Here is a 12,869-nt window from a genome sequence, read left to right as displayed (position 1 = left end):
GGTGAGGATGTAACAGGATGGAGCTGTGTGGAGACAGTTTCTCAGTGTGGGTGAGGAAGGTGTAACACCATCCTAATGGGACGCTATGGGGAATGGGAAAATGTCTTGAATTGATTTATTTATCTGATTTGATTTATTTATTGTCATGTGTATCTTGTTATAAAATACAGTGAAAACTGTTGTATAGTGTTTCCACTCTCTGGCGCCATTTAAAAACACAAAAACAACATAGAATATCAAGGCAGAAAAATGAAGAAATAAAGAAAGTGTTCAACTTTAAAGTGCTTCTTGTCAAGAGTTCCATCTAAGGCCATGGCCCTGGTGGCCAGGGCATGAACCCTTTCACTATGCCAGTGAAAGTTGCCAATCTTCAGTACCATTTTGCCTTCACCGACACAAAGCAGAAACTTCTTTCACTCTCTCTGACAATGCTACTTGCCAGTAATTGCGAAGTAAGTCCAACTTTGTGATGTAAGTGGCTTGTCCCACTTCTTCCACACAGTCCTCCAGCCTTGGAATTGGGTATGAGTCAGATTTTCTCATGGCATTGACCTTCCGATAATCCATGCAGAATCATTGAGTACCATCAGGTTTGGGAACCAATATGATTGGCAAACTCCACTTGCTTTGACTCATCTCTGTGATGTCTTTGTGGAGCATCACTTCCACTTTCTTCTGAACCTGCTCTGCTTTGAGAGGATTAAGCCTGTAGGGGTGTTGTTTTATTAGAACAGCATTCCCTACGTCGACCTCATATACTACAGCATTAGTCCTCCCCATTCTATTTCTACACAGGTCCTCATAGCACTGCAACAAGTCTTTCAAGTCAGTTTTCTGTTCTGGGGACAGATAGTTCAGCTTCCTATCCCATTCCTTGAGGACTTCCTCATTATTCAATTTATTCTGAGGTATATCAAAATCCAAATCTTCCAGATTTGACTCCTCATTCTGAGTGGCAGTAACTAAAACCTGTTTCTCCGGTTCCCTTTCTCTGTCATAGTAATATTTCAGCACATTCACATGACATACCCGATAAAGTTTTTCCTATCTGGCATCTTTATCAGATAATTCACCTGACTTAACTTCTTCTCAATCTGATAGGGACCACTAAACCTTCCTTCAAAGGGATCTCCTACCACTGGTAACAGCACCAATACTCTATCCCCATGGGCAAATTGTACAAGTTTTAGATTTCTTACCTGCTTCTTGCTTCATTAGGTGCTGTGCCACCTTCAAATGTTTCCTAGTTGATTCACCTGCTTTGTTTAATCTTTGTCTCACCTCAGATATGTAATCCAACTGTGAGATCTCTGACTTTGGACCTATAAACATTCCCTTAATTAATTTTAAAGCCTTTGTGTCCGAATATCAATTCAAATGGAGTAAACTGAGTCAATTTATTTGGAGCATCTCTCATGGAAAACAATATAAATGGGATACTTTTATCCCAATCATTTGGGTAATCCTGGCAATAAGCCCTCAGCATGGTCTTTAGGATCTGACGCCACCTTTCCAATGCTCCCTGGGCTTCAGGACGGCATACACTCGATTTAAAGTGTTTGATGCCTAAATGATCCATGATCTCCTTAAATATTTTGGCAGTAAAATTGGTCTGACTGAGTCTCCCTGGGTAGGTCATAGCAGACAAAGAAAGCGAGCAACTCCTCCACAACCAGTTTTGTCTTGGCACTCCGTAACGGAATTGCTTCCAGAAACCTGGAAGACATGTCCATTATGGGTAGCAAATACTGGTTCCCACTTTTAGTTTTCAATCATAACCTGTGTGAAAGCTTCTTCAAACGAGGAAATTGTTATCAAATGTGCTGGTTTTATTACTGCCTGTGGCTTTCCTACCATGAGACACATATGACAGGTACAGCAACATTCAACAACATCCATATGTAATCCAGGTCAATAAAAGTGTTTCTGTATCTTAGCCTGAGACTTCCTCACTCCTAGATGACCTCCTACAGGTAATTTGTATGCTACTCGCAATACTTCCTGTCTGTATTCTACCGACGACACAATCTGGTGAACTTCCACCCATTTCTCATCTGCACTAACTTGCCAAGGTCCCCATTTCTACCTTAAGATTTTATCCTTAAAGTAATAGCATTCTGGAATAAATTCTGATTCATTTTCTGAGTAGGCTTTATGATATAAATCCTTTATCGTCATATCTTTTTGTTGTAACTCCATTAATCTTTCAGAACTAAACACCTCTGCCTAATTGCTTAGATTTTTCCTTTACCATCTCACCAAACTGAGTGTCAGCTAACTGGATCTCAATTCCTCCAGCTTTGTCTTTTTGTTTTCCCTTCATGTTTGAACTCATGGCTGTGGGATCTGGTCACCACACAGTCCGGGAAGATACCAGGGTATTTTTTCTTTTAACTCCTCAGTTCCCTGGTTTTCTTTTGGCTTTTCCACAACAACAGGCATCACTCTCACCTGTGATCCCACTACGTCGTTTCCAAGAATAAACTGTATTCCTGGAATAGCTCAATTTTCCATCACTCCCACTATCACTTCCCCAATCTTGATAGGACTTTCTGGCTTTATCTTACACAGGGGAACACTATTCCTCTTTCCATTTGTTCCACAGATTACCGCTCTCTCAGGCAATATTTCAGAACAAGTGCAAATCTTTTCATCTCTTACTTTAGAGACAGACTAGCTCCCGTATCTCTCAATATTTCAACTTGCATTTGGTTGGCTTGCCGAGCTGGACCTGGCTCCTGAGGCATCCGTGTAGGAAGTAGAGTTGTTCGCAAGTAGCGCCCTGTCGTTTGGCGTAGCGCTCCCATTTCCATGCCAATTTGAGCGCGCTTCACCCATAGGTCTCTAAGATTTTCAAGTAGATTTGTAGCTCGGGTTATGGATGTTGTGGTTGTTTAGCTCTCCAGCTTGGCGAGCCAACCAACCACAACATCTACAACCCGAGCTACAAATCTACTCGAAAATCTTAGAATATTTCAACTTCTTTACCCACCTCCCTGTTCTACCCGAGTAAACCTTACCCACGCAGGCAAAGTCTTTGAAAAGATTGGGCGCTATCTCACTATCCATCCCATGACTAGGCTATGCACTCTCCTCCAGCTCTTTGACTTCTCTTGGAATCTCCTTCCCTGCCTTAACTAATCCCACTGGTTTAGCCTCTTGTACCGTATCCTTTTTCCCAGTGCCTTTTCTTAAACCACCAGCACTGAGACATTGTGTGTCCCACCTTATTGCAGTGAAAACATCTGCGGTCTCTCACCACTTTTCCACCCTCTTGGTTTTCTTTTCTCACCCGTGGTAAACCGTTCCCAGTGTGATCTACTTTTTGTTTTTCACTGAAGGATCTCCCTTTTTCCCAATTTCTATCCCTCACGGAATGAAGTTGCAGTTGGAAGCTGCAGAAGTAGAAGTACACAATTGAAGTGATGATGAGCAAACTCATAGTAGCCAACAGGCTGGTAGGGATACATACAAATATGTCCAAACATTACCAAAATTTGATGTAAAAGATGTAGAAGCCCTTTTCATTTCCTTTCAGAAATTGGTTACACAGATGAACTGGCCAGAGAACATGTGGGTTTTGTTGATCCAAACAAAGTTGGTAGGTAGAGCTAGTGACGTGTTTGTAGTGCTGTCAAAGAAGCTGTCAGGAGAATATGCATATTCACCCTCCATCTCTGCAGCTCTTCTCACTTTTTTAACTTTCTGTTCCTCAACATGAGTTCCTATCACTTCTAGAAGTAAATTTTAAAACTCTTCTAGTAGAATAATATCTCTAAGAGCCTCGTATATCTTTTCTGTCTTTAATGTTCTCATCCATCTATCAAATCTGTTCTGTTTAATTCTTTCAAACTCGATAGAAATCTGACCTGGTTCCTTTCTTACATTTCTGAACCATTGTTTATATTCTTCTGGTACCAATTCATAGGCACTCAATATAGCCCTTTCTTTTACTTCTTCATATTTTCCTGACAGCTTCTTTGACAGCACTACAAACACGTCACTAGCTCTACCTACCAACTTTGTTTGGATCAACAAAACCCACATGTTCTCTGGCCAGTTCATCTGTGTAACCAATTTCTGAAAGGAAATGAAAAGGGCTTCTACATCTTTTACATCAAATTTTGGTAATGTTTGGACATATTTGTATGTATCCCTACCAGCCTGTTGGCTACTATGAGTTTGCTCATCATCACTTCAATTGTGTACTTCTACTTCTGTCATTTGAAGTCTTTTTGCTGCAAGTTCCAACTTCATCTTTTCCAACTCAAGCATTCTTTCCTTTTCTTCTGCTAGGGCTTTCCTCTCCTTTTCTGTTTCCTCTGCTTTTAATCGTAAGTCAAACTGTTTCAGTTTCCTTTCACGTACAAACTGTTTCATCTTCTCCAACTCTAACATTCCTTCCCTTTCTTTATCTTTAAGTGCACTTTCTAACTTCAATTGTCTCATTTGCAATTTAATTTTTTTTCTAACTCCACTGTTTCTGTGACATACCTAAACGCTTGGCTAACTCCATTATAATTTCAGCTTTCTAATTATCCCTTGTCAAACCCAATTTTAGCCAGTTTGCTAATTCTACACGTGTCACCTTTTTCTGTCTTTCCAAACTTTCTTGGCAAATTTGCGAAGCATCTTTGACCCCTAGAATCTCATTAACAATGTTAAGAGGCATTTCCGCATTTTGATTTAACCAAAAACAAACAACCAAAATTAAACAGATTTTCCACTTATCACTTAAGTTTTATTTAAAGATCTAGGACGTTAGTCCCCAAGTCTGTTTAAATCTACTGTGACATTTCGTATCCTAAATTTGTTCAAACCTGTCCAACTCCATCCAGATCCCAGACCTGAGCCTCCAATCTGTTATAAAGCAGAGGTTGACTCCTTCTGAGAGCTAAAAGAAGGGAGCACCTCGCCCTATAATCTGTTAAAAGGAGTGTGAGAAAGGGTGTACTCTGTTTTCTTTCAGCAAATTCTAATGGTTAGGCAAAAGAAATCCCTGACACTTACTTTACAATCCACAAGTGACAATTTATTTACCTAACTCCAACAGTGAACAAATTAACTAAACTATTAATGGACCCAACAATTCCCTTCTAACTACTAACTATTCCAGAATAATGCAAGATTCTAGTGGTATGCTGTTCCAATAAATACAAGTCTCACTTATATAACAAAATAATAGAATTTAGTCTCAAAATTACATCCAGGTTATGTCTTCTGGAACTTACTGTGTCTTCTGTATTGATCCTTCTGTCAGGAATGTTTTCTTAGTCGAATCTTTTGTCAGGACGGCTTTCTCCATATATTGTTCTGTCTGGAATTTAGATGGTGTGTCACAGTACCTTGGTAAATAGATGGTGCTTTCTCTAAGAGCTGAGAGCTGTTATCTCTTAGCAGATGGCAGTTCACTCTCCCAGTTTTTCAATTGCCTCCTCTTTTATACCCTTGATGACTTAACAATATTTTTACGATCGGATTGGTGCTAGGTTGTCAAAACCGTCAGATTTAAATTTAATCTACTTTTGGCAGCTAAGTGCTTGAATTAAACTGATTGGCTAAATTGGAAAAAAAAATGACTTGTTGTCTTGGTGAAAATGCAGCTTGGCCGTTCGATACAAAACGTTTCAATTTGGGCGCTCCTTGTGCATTGGCAAACCCAAAGCTGCTGTTCAGACATCCATTTTCACTCTAAACGCTGAAAAAAAAACACAATCTTTTAAAGAGACCATGCAATGCTTTCCCCATTTCATACTTTTACAATTTTACACGCACCAACTTCGCAACACCACGGCCATGAGTCCACTTCGGGCTCAACAGCTGTTGCTGATGCCACACACTGGGCCTAATCTTACTTCTGCCACCACCTCCATGAATCTGCGCCGGGTGCAGGTGCCACGGGGAACCCGAACCCACCTTCGACACCACTGCCACAAATCCCAGGCCGCTGCCAGGCCTACTCAGGTCTGCGCTACTGCTGACGCCATTGCTGTGATTAAACTCTTCACCCAGAAGCAAGCAAAATGAAATGGAAGGGAGAAAAGAAATGAAAACAGAGCGAGAAAAAAAAAGAAACAAAAAGCAGACAGGGCGGGGGCTCAGAATCCTTACCCCACTGCCATCTTACAGGAGAGTGTGCAACACTATATCAATGACTGTGTGGGCAAACAGTGTCTCAGAGTGAGGGTATAACACATTCTCATGGAGCGTGACTGGAATGGGAACACTATCTCGGTGTGTGTAAGGAGTGTAACACTGTCATGATGGAAGTGTGTGGGGAAACTGTGTCTCAGCATGGGTAAGGGGGTGTAACACTGGAGCTGTTTGTGGAATGAGAACACTGTCTTAGTTTGGGTGAGGATGGGAGTGTTCTGTAACAGTGCCTCAGCGTGGGTGAGGGTATAACACTGTATCAATGGGGCTATGTGGTGAATGAGGATACTGTATTAATGTGGGTGAGGGTACAACGCTGTATCAATGGAGCTATGTTGGGAACAATATGTTGATAAAGGGGTGTAACGCTGTATCAATGGAGCTGTCTGTGGAATGAGGTCTTAATTTGCATGAGGAGTGTAAGTCTGTTACAATGAAGCTATATGGGCAATTTTCAAATTCATTGATAGAATCCCTACTGTGTGGAAACAGGCCATTTGGCCCAATAAATCCATACTGACCCTCCGAAGAGCATGCCATCCAGACTCATCTCCCCCTATCCTATTCCTGAAACCCTGTATTTCCCATGGCCAATCCACCTAACTTGCACATCCTTGAACTGTTTGAGGAACCTGGAGCACCCGGAGAATGTGCTAACTCCATGCTGACAGTCACCCAAGGCTGGGATCGAACCTGGGTCCTTGGCGCTGTGAGGGAGCAGCACTGACCACTGAGCCTCTGTGCCAGCCCATGCGATGGGCAGAAGGGAGATCAGTCACGGAAGAACAACTACCTGGGGTGATATGCACATGCAGCAGTTGGCATTCAGAAATAGCAGAGGAATAGGGGCACTGTCTCAGTGTGTGTGTGAGGGGTGTAACATTTGTATCAAGAGAGGCATATGGGAAAAGTGTGGTGACGGGGGGTAATACTTTATCAATGGCAATGTATGGGGAAGTGAGTTTTCGTCTATTTATTTGTGGGATGTGGTTGTCGCTGGCTGGCCAGGATTTCTTGCCCATCTACAGTTGCCCTTGAGAAGGTGATGGTGGTGAGCTACCTTCTTGAACCATTGCAGATCACCTGATATGGATTGACCCACAAAACCCTTATGGAGGGAATTTGACCCAGCGACAGTAATGGAATATCAATATATTTCCAAGACAGGATGGAAGGGAACTTGAAGATGGTTGTGTTCCCATGTATCTGCTGCCCCTTGTCCTTCTAGATGGAAGTGGTCGTGGGCTTGGAAGGTGCTGCCTGAGGATCTTTGGTGAATTTCTGCATTGCATCTTGTCGCTGGTACACACTGCTGCTACTGAGTGAGGTGTTTGTGGATATGGTGCCAAGCAAGTGAGCTTCTTTGTCCTGGATGGTGTTGAGCTTCTTGACTGTTGTTGGGGCTGCCCCCATCCAGGGCAAGTGGGGAGTATTCCATCCCACTCCTGACTTGTGCGTTGGAGATGGTGGGACAGGGCTTTGGGGAGTCAGGAGGGGAGTTACTCGCTGCAGTATTCCTAGCCTCTGACCTGCTCTTGCAGCCACTGATTTACATGGCAAATTGTTGAGTTCCTGGTCAATAATAACTCCCAGTATATTGATAGAGTGATGGTAACACCATTGAATTCAAAGGGACGGTGTTTAGATATCTCCAATTGGCGATAGCCGTAGCCTGGGCATTTGTGTGGTGTTAATGTTACTTGCCACTTGTCAGCCCAAGCCTGGATATTGTCCAGATCTTGTTCCATGTGAACATGGACTGCTTCAGTATCTGAGGAGTTGTGAATGGTGCTGAACGTTGTGCAATCATCATGGATAATCTCCATTTCTGACCTTATGATGGAGGGAAGGTCATTGACGAAGAGGCTGCGCTAGGATACTACCGTGCAGAACTCCAACAACCAGAACCATTTTCCTATCCAACCAGTGGAGTGTTTTCCCCCAATTCCCATTGATTTCAATATTGCTATGTCTCTTTGATGCCACACATGGTCATATGCAGCCTTGACATCATGGGCTGTCACACTCACCTCACCTCTGGAATTCAACTGTTTTGTCCATGTTCGAACCAAGACAGTAATGAAATCAGGAGCTGAGTCACCCTAGCAGAACACAAAACTGGGCATCACAGCAGGAGGTGCTGCTTTATAGCACTGTTGATGACACCTTCATTCACTTTACCGACGATTGAGAGTAGACTGATGGGGCAGTAATTGGCTAGGTTGGATTTGTCCTGCTTTTTGTGCACAGGACATACCTGGGCAATTTTTACATTGTCGGGTAGATACCAGGGTTGTAACTGTACAGGAACCGCTTGGCTAGGGGAGCGGCAAGTTCTGGAGCACATGTCTTCAGTACTATTGCCAGAATGTTGTCAGGGTCCATAGCCTTTGCAATATCTAATGTCTCCTGCCCATTCTTTGGTGTCACATGGAGAGAATTGAATTAGCTGAAGGCTGGTATCTGTGATGCTGGGGACCACTGGAGGAGGCCAGTGGAGTGAGGGGGTGTAATAGTCCATCAATGGAGGTGTGTGGGAATAGTCTCTCAGTGTAGGTGAGGGTGTAACATGGTGTCAATGAAATTGTATGCAGAACAGTGCCTCAGTGTGGGTTAGGGGTGTTGCACTGTCAAGATGTCAGGTACACAGTTGGGTGGGAGTTGCGTTAGGAGCCTTCAACATTGATAATGGATACCATAGATTCTCATGCCATTAGGTCCAACATGGGCAGGGAAACCTGTTGCTGATTATATGTACTGCCCCTGTTTAGCTGATGAATCTGTATTCCTACATGTTAAACTTTGAAGGAGTCAGTACATGCTTTAGATGGGGCACAGTCTGCCACCAGAAGTGGCTCAGCAGCATCACTATTGACTGAGTTGGCCAGGTCTGAAAGGACACAGCTGATAAGTCTGGGTATATGGCAGGTAGAGAAAGAATCAAAATGAATCTGCCTGCCAAAGATGCAGATGTCCAAAACTGTATTGGTAGGAGTGAGTACTGTCCTGTCTTCACGTTGAGAATACTTTATATTGTGATATGTGGCACTATCATCATGCTAAATGGGATAGACTTTGTGCAGATCTGGCAACTCAAACTGGGCATCTGCGAGGTGCTGTAGGCCATCAACAGCAGTAGAATTGTATTTCAGCACAATCTGCAACATCTACCATTACCTTCAAGCCAGGGGATCAACCCTGGTTGAAGGAAGAATGCAGAAGGACAAGCCAGGAGTGTCACCAGCTATACCTAAAAATAAAATCAGATATAGTAGGAACTGCAGATGCTGGAGAATCCGAGACAACAAGGTGCAGGGCTGGATGAACACAGCAGGCCAAGCAGCATCATAGGAGCAGAAAGGCTGACGTTTCGGGCCTAGACCCTTCATCAAATATGTTGTCAACCTGATGAAGCAACAACATAGCTACCTGCACGGGAAGCAGCTAAGTCACCCTACAACCAATGGATCAGATCAAAGCCCTGCAATGCTGCCACATCTAGATCATTCAAGTCATTGGAGGATGCCCCACAAATATCCCCATCCTCAATAACGAGGGAGCGGAGCACATCGGTTCGAAAGGTAAACATTGGCAACGATCTTCAACCAGAACTGCCAAGTAGATGATCCATCTCGGCCTCCTCCAGAGGTTAAGTGAAAACAATATACAGATGCCAATCTTCAGCCAGTTCAATTCACTTGATATCTCAAAGGCAACTGGGTTTGGGCAATAAATGCTGGCCAGCCAGTGATGCCCATGTCCCATGAATGAATAAAAACAAAATCAAGAAAAGGTTGGAGGCACTGAATAGTGCAAAGGAAATGAATCCCAATAACATTCTAACCTGTGCTCCAGGACTTTCACTCCCCCAGCCAAGATCTTCCAGTGCAGCTACAACACTGGCACCTACCTAACAATGCAGAAAATCGCCCTGGTATGTCCAAAAAAAGGATAAATACAACCCAGCCAATTTCCACTCAGTCTACTTTCAATCATCCATACACTGATGGAAAGAGTCTCAACAGTGCTATCAAGAGGCATTGCTTCACAGTTAGCTGCTCACTGATGTTCAATTTGGGTTTTGGAAGGGCCACTCAGCTCCTGACAGCACCATAACCTTAGTTCAAACATGGATATAAGAGCTGAACTCCATAGAGGAGGAGGGAGTGACTGCACCTGATATCAAGGCTGCTGATTGTGGCATCAAGCAGTCCTCGTGAAGTTAGACTCAATGGACTGGGGAAAACTCTCTACTGGTTGTAAACTGTCATACTTAACACAAAGGAAGATGACTGCGGTTGTTGGAGGTCAGTCACCTCAGCACCAAAACATCTTTGCAGGAGTTCCTCAGGTTAGTGTCCTAGGCCCAACCATCTCCAGCTGCTTCGTCAATGACTTTCCTATCAGCGAAAGGTCAGCAAGTGGGGACATTTGCTGATGGTTGGACAATTTTCACCACCGTCTATAACTCTTCAGATACTAAAGCTGTCCACATTCAAATGGACAATATCCAGACTTGGCCTGACAAGTGGCAAGCAACATTTATGACACACACAAATGCCAGGTTATGAATCCCCGACAAGGGACAATGTAACCATACCCTTTGACATTCAATGGTATTAACATCATTGAATTCCCCACTATTGACATCTTGGAAGTTATCATTGACCAGAAACTCAAAGGGACTAGCTATATTAATTAAAACAGAAAGTGCTGCAGAAACTCAGTAGGTCTGGCAGTATTTTTGGTGAGGGAAACAGACTTAACATTTTGAATCCCATTTAAGTCTTCTTTGGAGGAGGATTTGAAAATTAACTTTATCTTTCTCTTTCTATAGTTGCCGCCAGACCACTGAGTTTCTGAATCTTATTTCAGATTTCCAGCATCTGCAGTATTTTATGTCTATTTGAGTAGCCGTATAAATCGCTACAAAAGCAGATCAAAGGCTTGGAATTCTGCACCAACAGTAAGACCACCCTGACTCCCCAAAGCCTGTCTACTATTTACAAGGCACAAGTCAGGAGCGTGGGGGAATGCTCCCTAATGCCTGGAACCTCCCTCAGAGACAGCCCTCTATGGTTCCCCATAGTCCCAACAACCTTGGCATGATCTGACCTAACTAACTGCTCCAAGAATACAATGACCATAACCCTGCCCCCAGCCCCAACGGACCAGGCACCCTAACCCCACACTAAGCACCTTACCTGTCACACACCCAAGCACACCAACTCATCATGTATCCGGCCTCCAACTGCTACATTTTAAATTTTAAATTTTAAAAAAAATTCATTTAGGTGTCGTGGTCTTTGATGGCTGGGCCAGTATGTGTTGTTCAATCCTAATGGTTTGTTGGAAAGATGATGGTGAGCTGCCTTCTTGAACCGCTGCTGTCTACTTGGTTTAGATAGATCCACAATGCTGTTAAGGAGGAAGTTCCATGATTTTGACCCAGCATCAGTGAAGGAATGGACATATATTCCCAAGTTGGGATGGTGAGTGGCTTGGAAGGGAAATTGTGGGTGGTGGTATTTCTACGTATCTGTTGCCAATTTTCTTCTAGATATTAGAGGTTGTGGTTCGGAAGGTACGGTCTAAGGAGCCTTGGTGATTTCTACATTGCATTTCGTAGACAGCATGCACTGTTGCTATTGAGCATTGCCGGTGGAAGGAATGGATGCTTGTAGATGTGATGCCAATCAAGCGGGCTGCTTTGTCCTGGATGGTGTCGAGCTTCGCCTGTTGTTGTATTCCCTTCTACTCCTGACTTTGCCTTTTCGATGGTCAATGGGCTTTGGTAAGCCTCAAGTGATGATAGTTGCCAAATTATACTGATGACACAAACAGGCAAATTGTAAGCAGAAATATGAAGTCTACCCAGATATCAATAGGCTGTCAGTGGGCAAAGAAGTGGTAAATGGAGTTATAATGTAGGTAAATGTAAAATTTGTGGAAAATAAAAAGACAAGCCTACAATTTACAGTTTATTCACATGGAAAGAAGACAGGTTAACTGAATTAATCCTCTCCCTACTCCTGTGTGCATGTGTATGTATATTTATGTTTAGAATCACAGGTGTGTCTGTTACCCATATTTGTGTGCACACCAGGTTTCTGTTTCATGCATAAATGAATGTTCCAGGGCTTTGAAACCCTGAGAAGAAACAACTTCTTCATGGACAGAGAGAGAGGAGAGAGAGAGATGGTGCCCTTCCATTTGAACCCATTTCCTCTTGAGTTTACACTCAATATCAAGCTGCAAGTCTGTAGTGCTGACCAGAATCACGTTCTGCACAAGTCATATCAGACTCAAAATGTTAATTCTGTGTTTCTCTTCACGCAGACTTCCAGACTTGCTGAGATACTCCATGCAGTTCCTGGTTTTACTTCAGATTTCAAGAATCTGCTGTATGTTGCGTTTATCTGTTATCTTCGTGGTATTGGTTGAGGCATAACTTTTCACACAACATCAGGTGAACTCCCCCCAAAACTTTCAAAGAGTGGACATGTGATTATTATATTATATTGAAAGGTCGGTATGGCTTCTGATTAATGTCTTTTCCGAAACACAGTCCAATGAACAGCACTGACATTTTGACAGTGCAGCACTTTCTCAGTAGTGACTATACAACAGCGCAACAGTCCCTCAATACCAACTCTCCGACAGTGCCCACTCCCTCAGCGCTGACCTTCCGACAGTGTGGCGCTCCCTCAGCGCTG

Source organism: Rhincodon typus, chromosome 47 (assembly GCF_021869965.1).
Source record: "Rhincodon typus isolate 14 chromosome 47, sRhiTyp1.1, whole genome shotgun sequence".
NCBI lineage: Eukaryota > Metazoa > Chordata > Chondrichthyes > Orectolobiformes > Rhincodontidae > Rhincodon > Rhincodon typus.
The sequence above is the reverse complement of the archived record's forward strand: the minus strand, read 5'-3'. Positions refer to the sequence as shown.